Here is a 13,068-nt window from a genome sequence, read left to right as displayed (position 1 = left end):
GGTTGGAAAAGCTCCGTGTGTAAGTGGACCCACAGGTTCAAACCCTGTGTTAAGGGTCAACAGTATGTGTTTTTCTTATGGTAGAAAGTTAAGTGCAGCACAAGCTGAATTGAACCTGCCACTTTACCCCTCCTCACCACAGGCACCCGGTTTTCAGGCAGGAGGAGCAGGCGTGCCTGGCCTGTCACAGGGGCAAGCTCCCCTGCTGCCAGCCAGTGTGGCTGGAGTTACTTGCTCTCACAGGTTATCACGATGGGATGAGAACGGAAGAGATGGGTTGAGCATCTGGAACATTAATGCCCTGCAGGCTTAACATTACTTGTAGTTGTGAAATTGCATTTCAATACTAGCAGAGAAAGGCCTTACCTTGTATGTACCAATACATTTTATAATACAGATCCAAACCAGTATGTTTCTACTATATTTAAAACATAAAACATTCATGTATGGAAAAACTGGTAGAACTCATGATGAAAACATTTCCCTCATTACAGAGATGAGATTTGCCTGAGATTAACCCAATTTATGTGGATCGAGTGTAGGAATGCCTACTGAATTAGTCTAAATTCATGTTTGTTTGTTTGTTTGTTTTGAGACAGAGTCTTGCTGTGTCTCCCAGGCTGGAGTGCAGTGGTGCGATCTTGGCTCACTGCAAACTCCACCTCCCAGCTTCACGCCATTCACCTGCCCCAGCCTCCCAGATAGCTGGGACTACAGGCATGCACCACCACGCCTGGGTAATTTTTTTATATTTTTAATAGAGATGGGGTTTCATGCTGTCCGGGCTGGTCTCAAACTCCTGACCTCAAGTGATCTGCCTGCCTCGGCCTCCCAAACTGCTGGGATTACAGATGTGAGCCACCGCGCCTGGCCTATTCATGTTTTAGAATAAGTTTTGGAGGTTAAATGTTTCCTGGAATTTTTCTGATCTATTGAGCAAGTGATGGAATTAAACCATTTCATGAAGGGTAAGGTGTGTAATTTACAAAAGATTTCCTCGTTCACTTCTTTTCAACTGAAGGAGCAAGGCTGAGTAAATAGGAACTCAAGATAGATTCAAGGATGTTTTGTTTGTTTGGCTAGTTTTAAGAGCCACCTGTGATCTTAACTTAAGCAAGATTTCCGGCAGATTGGTTTAAATGAATTAAGATATAATCACCTGGCATGCTCCCCACCCTTGAATTATAAACACTTCCTTTATCCTGGTGGTAAAAAGAAATGAGAGAAGGGAACAATTATAAATCTAAACTTGCCTTTTCTACTTTACCTGTTAAAACAGACCTTTTACTAAGAAAGTTCACTCTCTGAGAGTTTCAAATTATCTCTTGGTAATAATGTAACTTTAGCATACCCTTGTAGGGATATTCTCTTTGAAGAGTATTAATGTTGTAAAATATTAATAAAGATATTAAAACTTAGCTTTAACATATATTATGCAATAAGAAGCTGGCCTAGTCCTCACTAATCTACCATTTTGCTTACTCTTGGAGTGAGGTGAACTTGTAAGCAATAAATTAGTCACAGGAGGGATTTCATATTGATCCCTAAACGTAGTCAAAATATGCAAAGAAAGGTAAGAAAAAGGTGCATGAAATAGATCCAAGTCCTAATACCCAAACATGGTGCCCTGTGGACTTTATAAATCTTGGTAAGATTCATACCTGAAGAATTGTTTCCCCGAGCATTTATAAAAACACCTAATAGTGCCTGGCACAAGATAAGCTCTCAATAAATGTTACTTTCCCTTCTTGCCCCAGTTTTCTCAGGGAAGAATAAATGTGCTGAGATAGTGCCTTAGGTATGGTAGTGCCAGTCTAGGTTTGTAGTTTTCAAGACAAATGGTCACATAATATGAAAAGTGCTTTTTTATTACTATTTCCACGTATTTGACACTTAATTTTTCTGAGTGTTTTGACACCCTTTTTCCTCACTGTTCTCCACGTTCGCAAGTTCAGAAACAGAAGGAAGATGAAGTCAAAAGCACTGGGTCCACAGAAGTAATTTCCTCATCAGAACCTAGCTCTTTGTATTTTTTTCTGTGTCTTCTCTCGGGCAAGTTTTTCATTTAAAATCATAAGTGTTTCCCAGTTCATCCCTGAGACCTCACCGAAGGGTCATCCCTGGCTGTCCTCTTCACATCCAACCTCCCAGAGTTCCTCCAGCGGCCCCTGGAGTCAGGGCTGTCAGGCTGCTTTCTTCCCGCAGGCCAGACTCCCCGGAGGGAGGGGCTGCCTCCTCGCTTGTCCTATCCTGGTGCCTTGCCACGGCCTGGATCCTGCTTCATCACACACGTGTGCTGGGAGTGTGTGAAGAGATGGCTTCCCCTACTTGGTCACTGGCCATCCAGGAACTATTTCTGGGTGCCTATCATGACAGAGGCAGGCACGTGAACTGTCCACGGTCCCATCCTGTTGCCAACAGCCCTTGAGTCCCCTTCCGATTTGTGATCTCCAATCTGCAGAGAATGAGATAAATAAAGCTGTTAGAATCCATCATACAATGAAAATCTGAGTCAAGATCCAGGGAGGACTCCTCCACGTAGAGTGGATGAGTTTCAGTGGCAGGATTTGTTTTAACACTGATATGAGCTGTCACAGGATTGGGGATTCTTTTTCCCAGGAATGGGGTTGGAAGTGTGCTGAACCGCCCACACCCTCCCGCCCCACTGCCCTGCTGCTCGGCATCTGCTTGTGGGTGGCCAGTGTGACACCCACAGGCCCAGGAGGAAGCGCCCGCTGGGCAGCACCGGTGCGAAGTCCTCGAATCCCTCAGAGCCTTCGCCCGTTCCCACCTGCTGGCCTGCCCTTCCCGGGTACACACTGATTCCTCAGAAATTCCATCTTCTCAAGGAGGAAGGCTGCTTGCTTTGACATGTGACATCGGTCCCTGCCCTTCAAATTTGATCTTCTTTGCCATCAACTGCTTTCAAACCCATTCCTATTTTCTTTAGTGCCCAGGGGCCTACTGACCCAGGCTAACGTGGACATTTGGCACCCCCTTTTCCCCTCATTCTGCGTCAATCACGTTAGTTGCAAAGACCCAGCTAGGGCAGGGTGAATGTGAGCAGACGACTGTGAGAGAAAGAGTCCAGGGTCAGGAGAGCAGCAGTGCCCACGGACCCGTGCCAGCCTTGTTCCTAAGAAGCCGCTTCCTACCGCCTGTTGCCCGTCCTTGCCAGCCCCGGAGAGGTGTGCGAGCCTGCGTGTAATCAATCCGCCTCCACGAGCCCGACTTGCTGGGCCGGCTCTGGGGCTTCCTGCCTTCACCTCATCACACACCGCTCTTCATGTCTTCTTCAAACATCCAGCCAGCTGTAGGAGCCGCCTGAAGAAAGGTCAGCACGCCAACAAATTACATGGAAGACGGTTTCAGAGTTTCACGCATCCACCAGGAGAGACAGTCTGCACCGTATTAATCTTGCCAGGACTGGAAATAAATCGTGAGTCCTTTTATTAGACTGGGGACATAGAAAAGCCCTTCCTAAGGTTTCTCCTCAATGAAATTGTTGCATTTCCTAAGCTCCACATATAGGTATTTGCAATTATTTGATTGTTCATTTTGAAACTGTGGGGGAAATGCTCTTGAACACTTACTGTGTGTCAGGAATCATGCTGTACCCTGGGAGCCCAGTAGTGTGCAAAGCAGGTGTCTGCCCACGTAGGAGCTGTCAGAAATCTACCTGTTCACTGGAGATCTAGGTTACACTTCTGGAGACTTAAAATGCTTTGGGGAATCAACTCAGGATGGATCAAAGGCTTAAACATAAGACCTAGGAAGGTCTTAAATCCTAGAAGAAAATCCTAGAAGAAATCCTAGAAGAAATTAAAATCCTAGAAGAAAACCTGGGCAATACCATTCAGGATACAGGCATGGGCAAAGACTTCATGTCTAAAACACCAAGAACAGTGACAACAAAAGCCAGAATTGACAAAGGGAATCTAGTTAAACTAAAGAGATTCTGCACAGCAAAAGAAACTGTCATCAGAGTGAATAGGCAACCTATAGAATGGGAGACAAGTTTTGCAATCTATCCATCTGACAAAGGGCTAATATCCAGAATCTACAAAGTACTTAAACAAATTTACAAGAAAAAACAAACAACCCCATCAAAAAATGGGCAAAGGATATGAACAGACACTTCTCAAAAAAAAAAAAAAAGACATTTATGTAGCCAACAGATATACAAAAAAATGCTCATTATCATTGGTCATCAGACAAATGCAAATCAAAACCACAATGAGATACCATCTCATGCCCGTCAGAATGGCGATCATTAAAAAGTCAGGAAACAACAGATGCTGGAGAGGATGTAGAAAAATAGGAATGCTTTTACACTGTTGGTGGGAGTGTAAATTAGTTCAACCATTGTGGAAGACAGTGTGGCGATTCCTCAAGGATCTAGAACTGGAAATACCATTTGACCCAGCCATCCCATTACTGGGTATATACCCAAAAGATTATAAATCATTCTACTATAAAGACACATGCACATGTATGTTTATTGTGGCACTATTTACAATAGCAAAGACTTGGAACCAACCCAAATGTCCATCAATGATAGACTGGATTAAGAAAATGTGGCACATATACACCATGGAATACTGTGCAACCATAAAAAAGGATGAGTTCATGTCCTTTGCAGGGACATGGATGAAGCTGGAAACCATCATTCTCAGCAAATTATCACAAGATCAGAAAACCAAACACCGCATGTTCTCACTCATACATGGGAGTTGAACAATGAGAACACTTGGACACAGGGAGGGGAACATCACACGCTGGGGCCTGTCGGGGGTGGCGGCGGGGAGGGATAACATTAGGAGAAATACCTAATGTAGGTGATGGGTTGATGGATGCAGGGCACTTGTATACCTATGTAAAAAACCTGCACGTTCTGCACATGTAACACAGAACTTAAAGTATAATAAAAATAATAATAACAAATAAAATGCTTTTGGGACACTGTCTGTTTCATCTTAGTAACCCCAGGTTTTCTCCATATTAGATATTCAAAAGAAATTTATGAATGGGCCAGGCGCGTTGGCTCATGCCTGTAATCCCAGCACTTTGGGAGGCCGAGGTGGGCGGATCATGAGGTCAGGAGATCGAGACCATCTTGGCTAACACGGTGAAACCCCATCTCTACTAAATATACAAAAAATTAGCCGGGCGTGGTGGCAGGCACCTGTAGTCCCATCTACTCGGGAGGCTGAGGCAGGAGAATGGCGTGAACCCGGGAGGTGGAGCTTACAGTGAGCCGAGATTGCGCCACTGCACTCTGGCCTGGGCGACAGAGCGAGACTCTGTCTCAAAAAAAAAAAAGAAATTTATGAGTGAAGAAAGGAAAGAATAAAAGCAAAAGGAAGAGAAGAGGGGAGAGAGGGAGGTTGGTTGTTAAACATTCAGGTGCTGAACATTATTAAACCAATTTTTAACTTAAAATAGCCTATAACCACCTACCAAATTCAGGTGCTAGCCTACCTAGCACCTGAATGTAGTGTCCCCTTGGCTCTCTGGGCAGTAGGAAGAAAGTGGAGCTGGGAGAAGCATCCCCTGTCAGTGTCAGTGTGCTTCCTGTGTTGAACCCACAGGCTGGGAGTTTGTCCGTCCTGGGTCATATTTCTCTGGGATCTCATGTTCTTCACTCTGTGTTATGGGTTAAATTGTGTCCTCCCCTATAAGAAGATATGTCCATGTCCTAACCTCCAATGTCAAAGAATGTGATGTTATTTGGAGATAGGGTCTTTGCAGAATTAACCATTTTAAGATGAAGTAATTAGGGTCCTTATAAAAGGGGAAAACTTGGACAGGCAAGCACAGAGGCACAGGATGCGAAGAGACACAGAGAGAATACCACGTGAAGACAGAGAATTGAGGAGTGCAGCTGCAAGCCTGGGAACGCCTGCCGTTGCCACAGATGGGGAGAGGCCAGGACACACTCTTCCCTGTGCCTTCAGAGGAAGCAAGCGCAGCCCATACCTCCAGCTCACACCTCTGGTTCCCAGAGCTGTGTGACAACAAATGTCTGCTGCTTAAGCCACGTGGTCTCTGCGGTACTTCGTTGGGGCAGCCCCAGGGGACTAAGAATGCACCACAACCTCAGTCCCAGCTTGAAGATCATGCGTGCTGAGGAGGCATCAAGCCCACTTGGGTCTCCAGCTTCAAACAGGAAGGAAGGGAGAGCAGCTGCAACACTCCTGCTTCCCAAGGAGTGTGGACACAATTATAGGTTCTGAGATAATTGTCTGGAGGAACCTCAAAAGAGGCAGCTCTGCACCCAGAACTTCCCTCAACAACTGTGCGGGCAACGAGGGAGATGGGGAGGGACGCCCAGTTCATGGCGTGAATGTGCAGCTGCAACGGGTGTAGGTGAAGCCTGCTGAGGCCTAAGCAAGGGCAGGGGGGCAGAGCATGGGAGGCAGAGATTCCTGCGGCCTCAAGGTACGCTCATCATCAGGGTGTTCTATGTAAGGCAGGAGAAAGATGCAAGATATTTCAGAAATAGTTCCATTAAAAATGGTTAAAATCTAAGAGTCCACTACTTGAAGCAAAAGCTTCCGTTATTTGGAAAATGTCCTCCACTTATTTCCAGCCAGGGTGAGGACACCAGGACACGGAGAGCCAGGGCCATGGAAGACAGATGCTGAAGGGCTCTCCTTAGCAAGCAGGGGAAAGTTTGCTAGTCCTGTGTAAACATGTTTGGCTCAGATGAAAATCAGCCCTAAGCAGCAGAATTTCAACATCCAGTGTCAAATTCCCCTGCTAAGCAGATCAGTCCATCTCCTTCGAGTAGCCAGCCCCTATGCAACCGACTCAAGAAAACAAACAAAATAGAAAGAACCGAAAGCAGAGGCATGTGGGCCTTGAGGGCACCCCACTCACACTCAAGCAAGGTTGGCAGCTGGCCCTCCCCTGTGGGTCCAGCAGTTTTCCTTCCCAGGGGGCCCAAAGGGCACTCCCACTGTGAACTCCGTGGCTAGAATGCCCCCTGTTATTTGGAACACAGTCATATCAGAGACCAGAATGTCTCGGACTTGTCCACATCCATCCCTTCCCCACCTCCACTTCACAGCCCAGAAGCTCCAGTGCCCTTTCCCTGCCCGCCCCCAGTCACTGTGCCTTGCACTCCCCATTGTCTTCCATCCCCTGCACTAGGGCACCCAGTTGTGATCTTTTAATAAGGGGGACCTAACCCTGTTGTGTTTTCACTATGAGCCCCGTGTGTCCAGTTCACATAATTAGACCCTGCAGTGCACTGGTCCTGGTGCCTGTCCCTGTAGGCTGGTACCCTTCTGCAGTGGAACCCTGCCTGTCTCCCTAGACCTTCCTGATAATTGAAGCCCTGTGGCTACTGGAAGGCAGGTACATCGAACTGCCATCCAGGGTTCTGAGGGTGTCTCCTCAGAGCTTTGGGGTGCTATGAATAGACCCTTGGCACAGGCCCATGAGATCTGCTCCCTCTGCCTAAAGGTATCCTAGTCCCAGACTGCTCTGCTTTACCTGGCTGACTCTTTCCTTCTTTCAGCTGAGGAGGCCTCCTCAGTGCCTCTGCAAGCCTCAGGCCAAGTCCTACAGTGGAGACAGGGAAAGAGAGAGCTGGGACATCCTTCCTGAATCGGAGACCAGGCTCAAGTCCAGGGCTCCATTCCTTCATAGCTACATGAACTTGGACTCACGACCTCTCATTATCCCATTTTTGTTTTCTGTAAGATGGGAATAATAATAGTACCTTCCTCCTGGGGCTGTGATTGCCTGACAAGAGTGTAAGCTCAACAAATGTTAGCTATGACCATTGTCATCACTATCATCATCACCATCATCATCATCACCATCATTGTCACCATGCATAGGCCTGTCATCCCATATCCCACTATCATCCCCACACCATCATAATCATCACCATCACCACCACCACCATCATCACCATCACTATCATCACCATCACCATCACTATCGCCATCACCATCATAATCACCACCATCATCACTGCGTCACTATCATCACCATCCACTCTCGTAAACGTCCTCATCGTCACTATCCCACCACCACCATCATCATCATCTGCATCATACATGCATCGCCATCACTATCATCACCATCATCACCATCACTATCGTCGCGTATCATCGTGCTTTATCACCACCACCATCATCATCATCATCACTATCATCATCATCATCACCGTCACTATCATCACCATCATCACCATCACTATCATCACCATCCTCATCATCACCATCACCATCATCATCATCACCATTATCATCACCTTCACTATCATCACCATCATCATCCTTTATCGTCATCATCACCGCTAGCGTCATCACCGTCCTTACCATCATGATCGATTGTCATCACTATCATGATCACCATCATTATCATCATTATCATTATCACCATCATCATTGTCGTCGCAAATGTCACTCGTCGCATCGCCGTCACTATCGCATCATCAATCATCATCACATCATCATATCATCATAATCACCATCATCATAATCATCACTATCATCATTTTCATCATCATCATCATTGTCATCTCTTTATTCTTATTATTTGCTCTGCCCTGCTTTGCTTTGCGTCTATGTCAATCCACAGAGAAGCGCATCAGAAGCATTTTATAGCTCACATTTACAGAATCCTAATTCTGATTTCTAGAACTATAACCCTGAAGCCTAAGGGCTAAGGGTGCTAGACGTGAAAAATAACAATTCTTCTTAAGATGGAAAAATGAACTGAGCTTCAGCACTCCTAGGCATGCATTTATCTTTAGTTAGCTAACCAGCTATCGTCTAACTCTTTACCTATTTAAGCTGTTAAAATAGTTAACCTTATGTTTATGGTTTTTAAAACTGCAGTAGTAATATACTTTTCTTCTGGAAATGTCAAATAATATCAAAATGGATAAAGTAAAAACTGGAATTCTCTCCTCTCACTTGCCGGGTTAAATACTATTTACAACGTGGTGTGTATTCTTCCAGGTCTTCATCAATACACACACAAAAAATGCACTATAACGATAAGAAAAATATTGGCTGGGTGCAGTGGCTCACGCCTGTAATCCCAGCACTTTGGGAGGCCAAGGTGGGCAGATCATGAGGTCAAGAGATCAAGACCATCCTGGCCAACACAGTGGAACCCTGTCTCTACTAAAAATACAAAAATTAGCTGGGTGTGGTGGCACACACCTGTAATCCCAGCTACTTGGGAGACTGACAAAGGAGAATCGTTTGAACCCAGGAGATGGATGTTGCAGTGAGCCAAGATTGTGCCACTGCACTCCAGTCTGGTGACAGAGCAAGACTCTGTCTCAAGATAAAAAAAAAAAAGAAAGAAAGAAAAAGAAAAGAAAACTGTGCTGTTTTTATTGTAGTAAAATATACCTGTCATAAACTTTACTATCTTAACAGTTTTCAAGTGTATAGTCCAGCATTGTTAAGTATATTTACAGTGTTGGGAAACAGATCTCCAGAACTTTTTTGTCTTACAAATCTGAAAGTCTATACTCATTAAATAAAAACTCCTCTTTGCCACCTTCCACTAATCCCTGGTAACCACCATTCTGTTTTCTCTATCTATGAATTTGACTCATCTAGATACCCTATATAATCATACTGTATTTGTCTTTCTGTGACTGGCTTATCTCACATAACATAACATCCTCAAGGTTCATCCAGGTTGCAGCGTGTCGGAATTTCTTCCTTTGTAAGGCTGCATAGTATTCCATTGTACGTATATACCACATTGTATTTAACTAGTCACCCACCAACAGACATTTGATTTGCTTCTACTTCTCGGCTATTATGAATAATGCGGCTATGAACATGGATATGCAAATATCTTTTCGAGACCCTGCTTCCAATTCTTTTGGATATATACCCACAAGTAGGATTGCTGAATCATGTGGTAGTTCTATTTTTAATTTTTTGAGAAGCTTTCATACTGTTTTATACCAGTTGCACCAGTTTTCATTCCTACCAAGAGCATACAGGGGTTCCAACTTCTGCACACCCTCACCAACACTTGTTGTCTTTTGGGGTTTTTTTTGACAGTAACCATCCTAAAGGGTGTGAAGTGATATCTCATTATGGTTTTGATTTGCATTTCTCTGATCATTAGTGATGCTGAGCCTCTTTTCATATGCTTGTTGATCATTTTATAACATCTTTGCAGAAATGTCTATTCAAGTCCTTTGCCCATTTTTTAAATCAGGTTACTTAACATTTTGTTGTTGAATTGAAGGAGTTCTTTATATATTTGGATATTAACCCCTTATCAGATATATGACTCACAAATATTTTCTCCCATTCATAGGTTGTTTTTTCACTTTGTTGACTATATCCTTTGATACATAAAAGTTTCTTAAGTTTGATGTAGTCTTATTTGTCTATTTTTGCTTTTTTGCCTGTGCTTTTGGTGTAATATCCAAGAAATCACTACCAAGTCCAGTGTCATGAAGTTTTTCTCCTATGTTTTCTTCCAAGGCTTTTTAAATTTTGGGTCTTATGATTAGGTCTTTAACCCATTTTGAGTTCATTTTTGTATGTGGTATAAGGTTAGGATCCAAATTTATCCTTTTGCTTGTGAATATCCAGTTTTTCTAGCACCATTTGTTGAAAAAACTGTTCTTTTCTCATTGAATGGTCTTGACATCCTTGCCAAAGATCAAAGATCATCATTTTGACCATATACCTGAGGGTTTTTCTGGGCTTTCTCTTCTATTCCATTGGTCTATATGTCTCTCTTTATGTTGGTACCATACTGTTTTGATTACTATAGCTTTTTTTTTTTTTTTTTTTTTCGAGATGGAGTCTCACTCTCTCACCCAGGCGGGAGTGCAGTGGCATGATCTTGGCTCACTGGAACCTCTGCCTCTCGGGTTCAAGCAATTTTCCTGCCTCAGCCTCCCAAGAAGCTGGGATTACAGGCGTGTGCCAGCATGCCCAGCTAATTTTGTATTTTCAGTAGGGACAGGGTTTCGTCGTGTTGGCCAGGCTGGTCTCGAACTCCTAATCTACCCACCTTGGCCTCCCAAAGTGCTGGAATTACAATACTATAGCTTTTTAATATATTTTGAAAGCAGGAAGTGTAAGTCCTCCAACTTTGTTCTTTTACAAATTTTTTTTTTGGCTATTTGGCGTCCCTCAAACTTCCCTACAAATCTTAGGATGACTTTTTCAATTTCTGCAAAAAATGCCATTGAGATTTTGACAGAGATTATGTTGAATCTGTAGATTACTTTGGATAGTATTGACATCCTAACTTAAGGACTTAATTAAGTCCTCCAATTCGTGATCAAAGGATGTTGAAAATGATGATTTTTACTCAACAATATATCATCATGAGTCAAACATACAGATTCATTCATCCACGTATTCAGTGAGAGTTCAGTAAGTGCCCACTGTGTTCCAGGAACTGTTCTAGGCACTTGGGATGTATTGGTGAGTTGAGATGGCATCTCACTCTATGGTTCAGGCTGGAGTGAAGTGGTGTAATCATGGTTCACTGCAGCCTTGACCTCCCTGGGCTCTGTCAATCCTCCCACATCAGCCTCCCAAGTAGCTGGGACCACAGGTGCACACCACCATGCTTGGCTAATTTTTGGATATTTTTTGTGGAGATGGGGTTTTGTCATGTTGCCAAGGCTGGTCTCTAACTCCTGGGCTCAAGCCATCCACTTGCCTCGGCCTCCCAAAGTGCTGGGAGTACAGGTGTGAGCCGTTGCACCTAGCCTGTACCTGCCTTCTTGAAGCTTCTTTTTTAGCAGGGGGAAACAGACACTAAACACCAGGCTAATAAGTAAGTAAATGGTATAGTGAATTAGGACCTGATAGGTACCGTAGACATAAAAGAAAAAGTACAGCAGAGTGAGGAGAATTAGGAGGGTAGATGGGAAGGTGGGCTGTGATTTTAAGTAGGATGGTTGAACTAGAAATTTCCTTGAGAAAGTGGCTAAGTCCGTGTTCCTTAGAAAAGAGAGCTCAAAGGCTCACGCCTATAATCCCAACACTTTGGGAGGCCAAGGTAGATGGATCACCTGAGGTCAGGAGTTCCAGACCAGCCTTGGTCAACATGGCGAAATCCTGTCTCTCCTAAAAATACAAAAACATAGCTGGGCATGGTGGTGGGCACCTGTAATCCCAGCTACTTGGGAGGCTGAGGCAGGAGAATTGCTTGAACCTGGGAGGTGGAGGTTGCAGTGAGCGAAGATTGTGCCACTACACTCCAGCCTGGGAAACAGAGCGAGACTCTGTCTCGAAAAAAAAAAAAAAAAAAGGAAAAGAGAGCCCAAGACGAGGCTTAGGTGCTGATACTTCCTGGGGAGGTGCCATCCCAGAGCAGCGTGGTGAGGACAGGTCACGAAGGCAGGGAAACCAAGGAAGAGATGCAGGCTGAGACGGCTGCAGGCTGACCACTGCTTCATTACAAGCCACAGAGATACAGACCAGGTGCTCAGCCAGAGGGGCATCCCCACACAGTTCATATGGAAAAACCATGCCTGAGAACGGCCCATTGGAAGGAGGGAGAAAGGGAGAGAGAAATCTTTTTGCCTGCTCACTCCTAACTCCCATTAGATGCAGCTGGAGCCGCAGGAGTCATGAGTCATGCCGCCTGGGCTCTGAGCTGTGTCACTCGAACACTTTGGTAGCTCCTGCAGGAAGCAGCTCCCATGTCCTCCAACTGGGGAGTGTCCAAAAAGGGTGAGAGGAAACTGAGGCTCCGGCCATGCAGTGAGGAAGGTCTCCACAGTGATGGATGCTGAGCAAATGGCCAAGGTTTCTAGGGACAGAAAGGCTGACAGACTCAGAAGAGGCATGGTTTGTCGGATGCAAACTACCTATGTCATTCTTTGTGTGACAGTCTCTTTCCTCTTATTAGTGGCATGCAATTTTATGGAATAGATTTTAAACCATTTAAACATCTCCTCCTGAGAACATTTAAGTTGATTCCAGTTGTTCACTAAAATCAGAATTGTCAAGACAAAGATGTTCCTCCATAGATCCTTGTGGAATTTGCCTGAGTATCTCTACTGTTAGAGTTCTAGAAGGAAAATTTCTGGACTTATAG

At 44.5% G+C, this 13,068-nt stretch overlaps 1 long non-coding RNA gene across 4 annotated transcripts; it reads right to left on the bottom strand.

Annotated features, from left to right (window-relative positions):
* Positions 1–1,847: 1,847 nt before the first annotated feature.
* LOC103883368 lies at positions 1,848–7,838 on the bottom strand. 4 transcript variants are annotated; one of them, XR_004183069.1, is made up of 3 exons: positions 7,501–7,838; positions 3,156–3,426; positions 1,848–2,455 (listed from the first exon to the last, which is right to left on the bottom strand). It is a non-coding gene; the product is annotated as an uncharacterized LOC103883368 (long non-coding RNA). The 4 variants fall into 4 exon arrangements; XR_004183068.1 differs by having other exon boundaries at positions 3,267–3,426; XR_002521255.2 differs by having other exon boundaries at positions 1,848–3,426; positions 7,501–7,569; positions 7,730–7,784.
* Between the last annotated feature and the right edge of the window lie 5,230 nt (positions 7,839–13,068).

This window comes from Papio anubis, chromosome 4 (genome assembly GCF_008728515.1).
Source record: "Papio anubis isolate 15944 chromosome 4, Panubis1.0, whole genome shotgun sequence".
NCBI classification, from domain to species: domain Eukaryota; kingdom Metazoa; phylum Chordata; class Mammalia; order Primates; family Cercopithecidae; genus Papio; species Papio anubis.
This window is presented reverse-complemented; position numbering and strand designations above follow the sequence as displayed.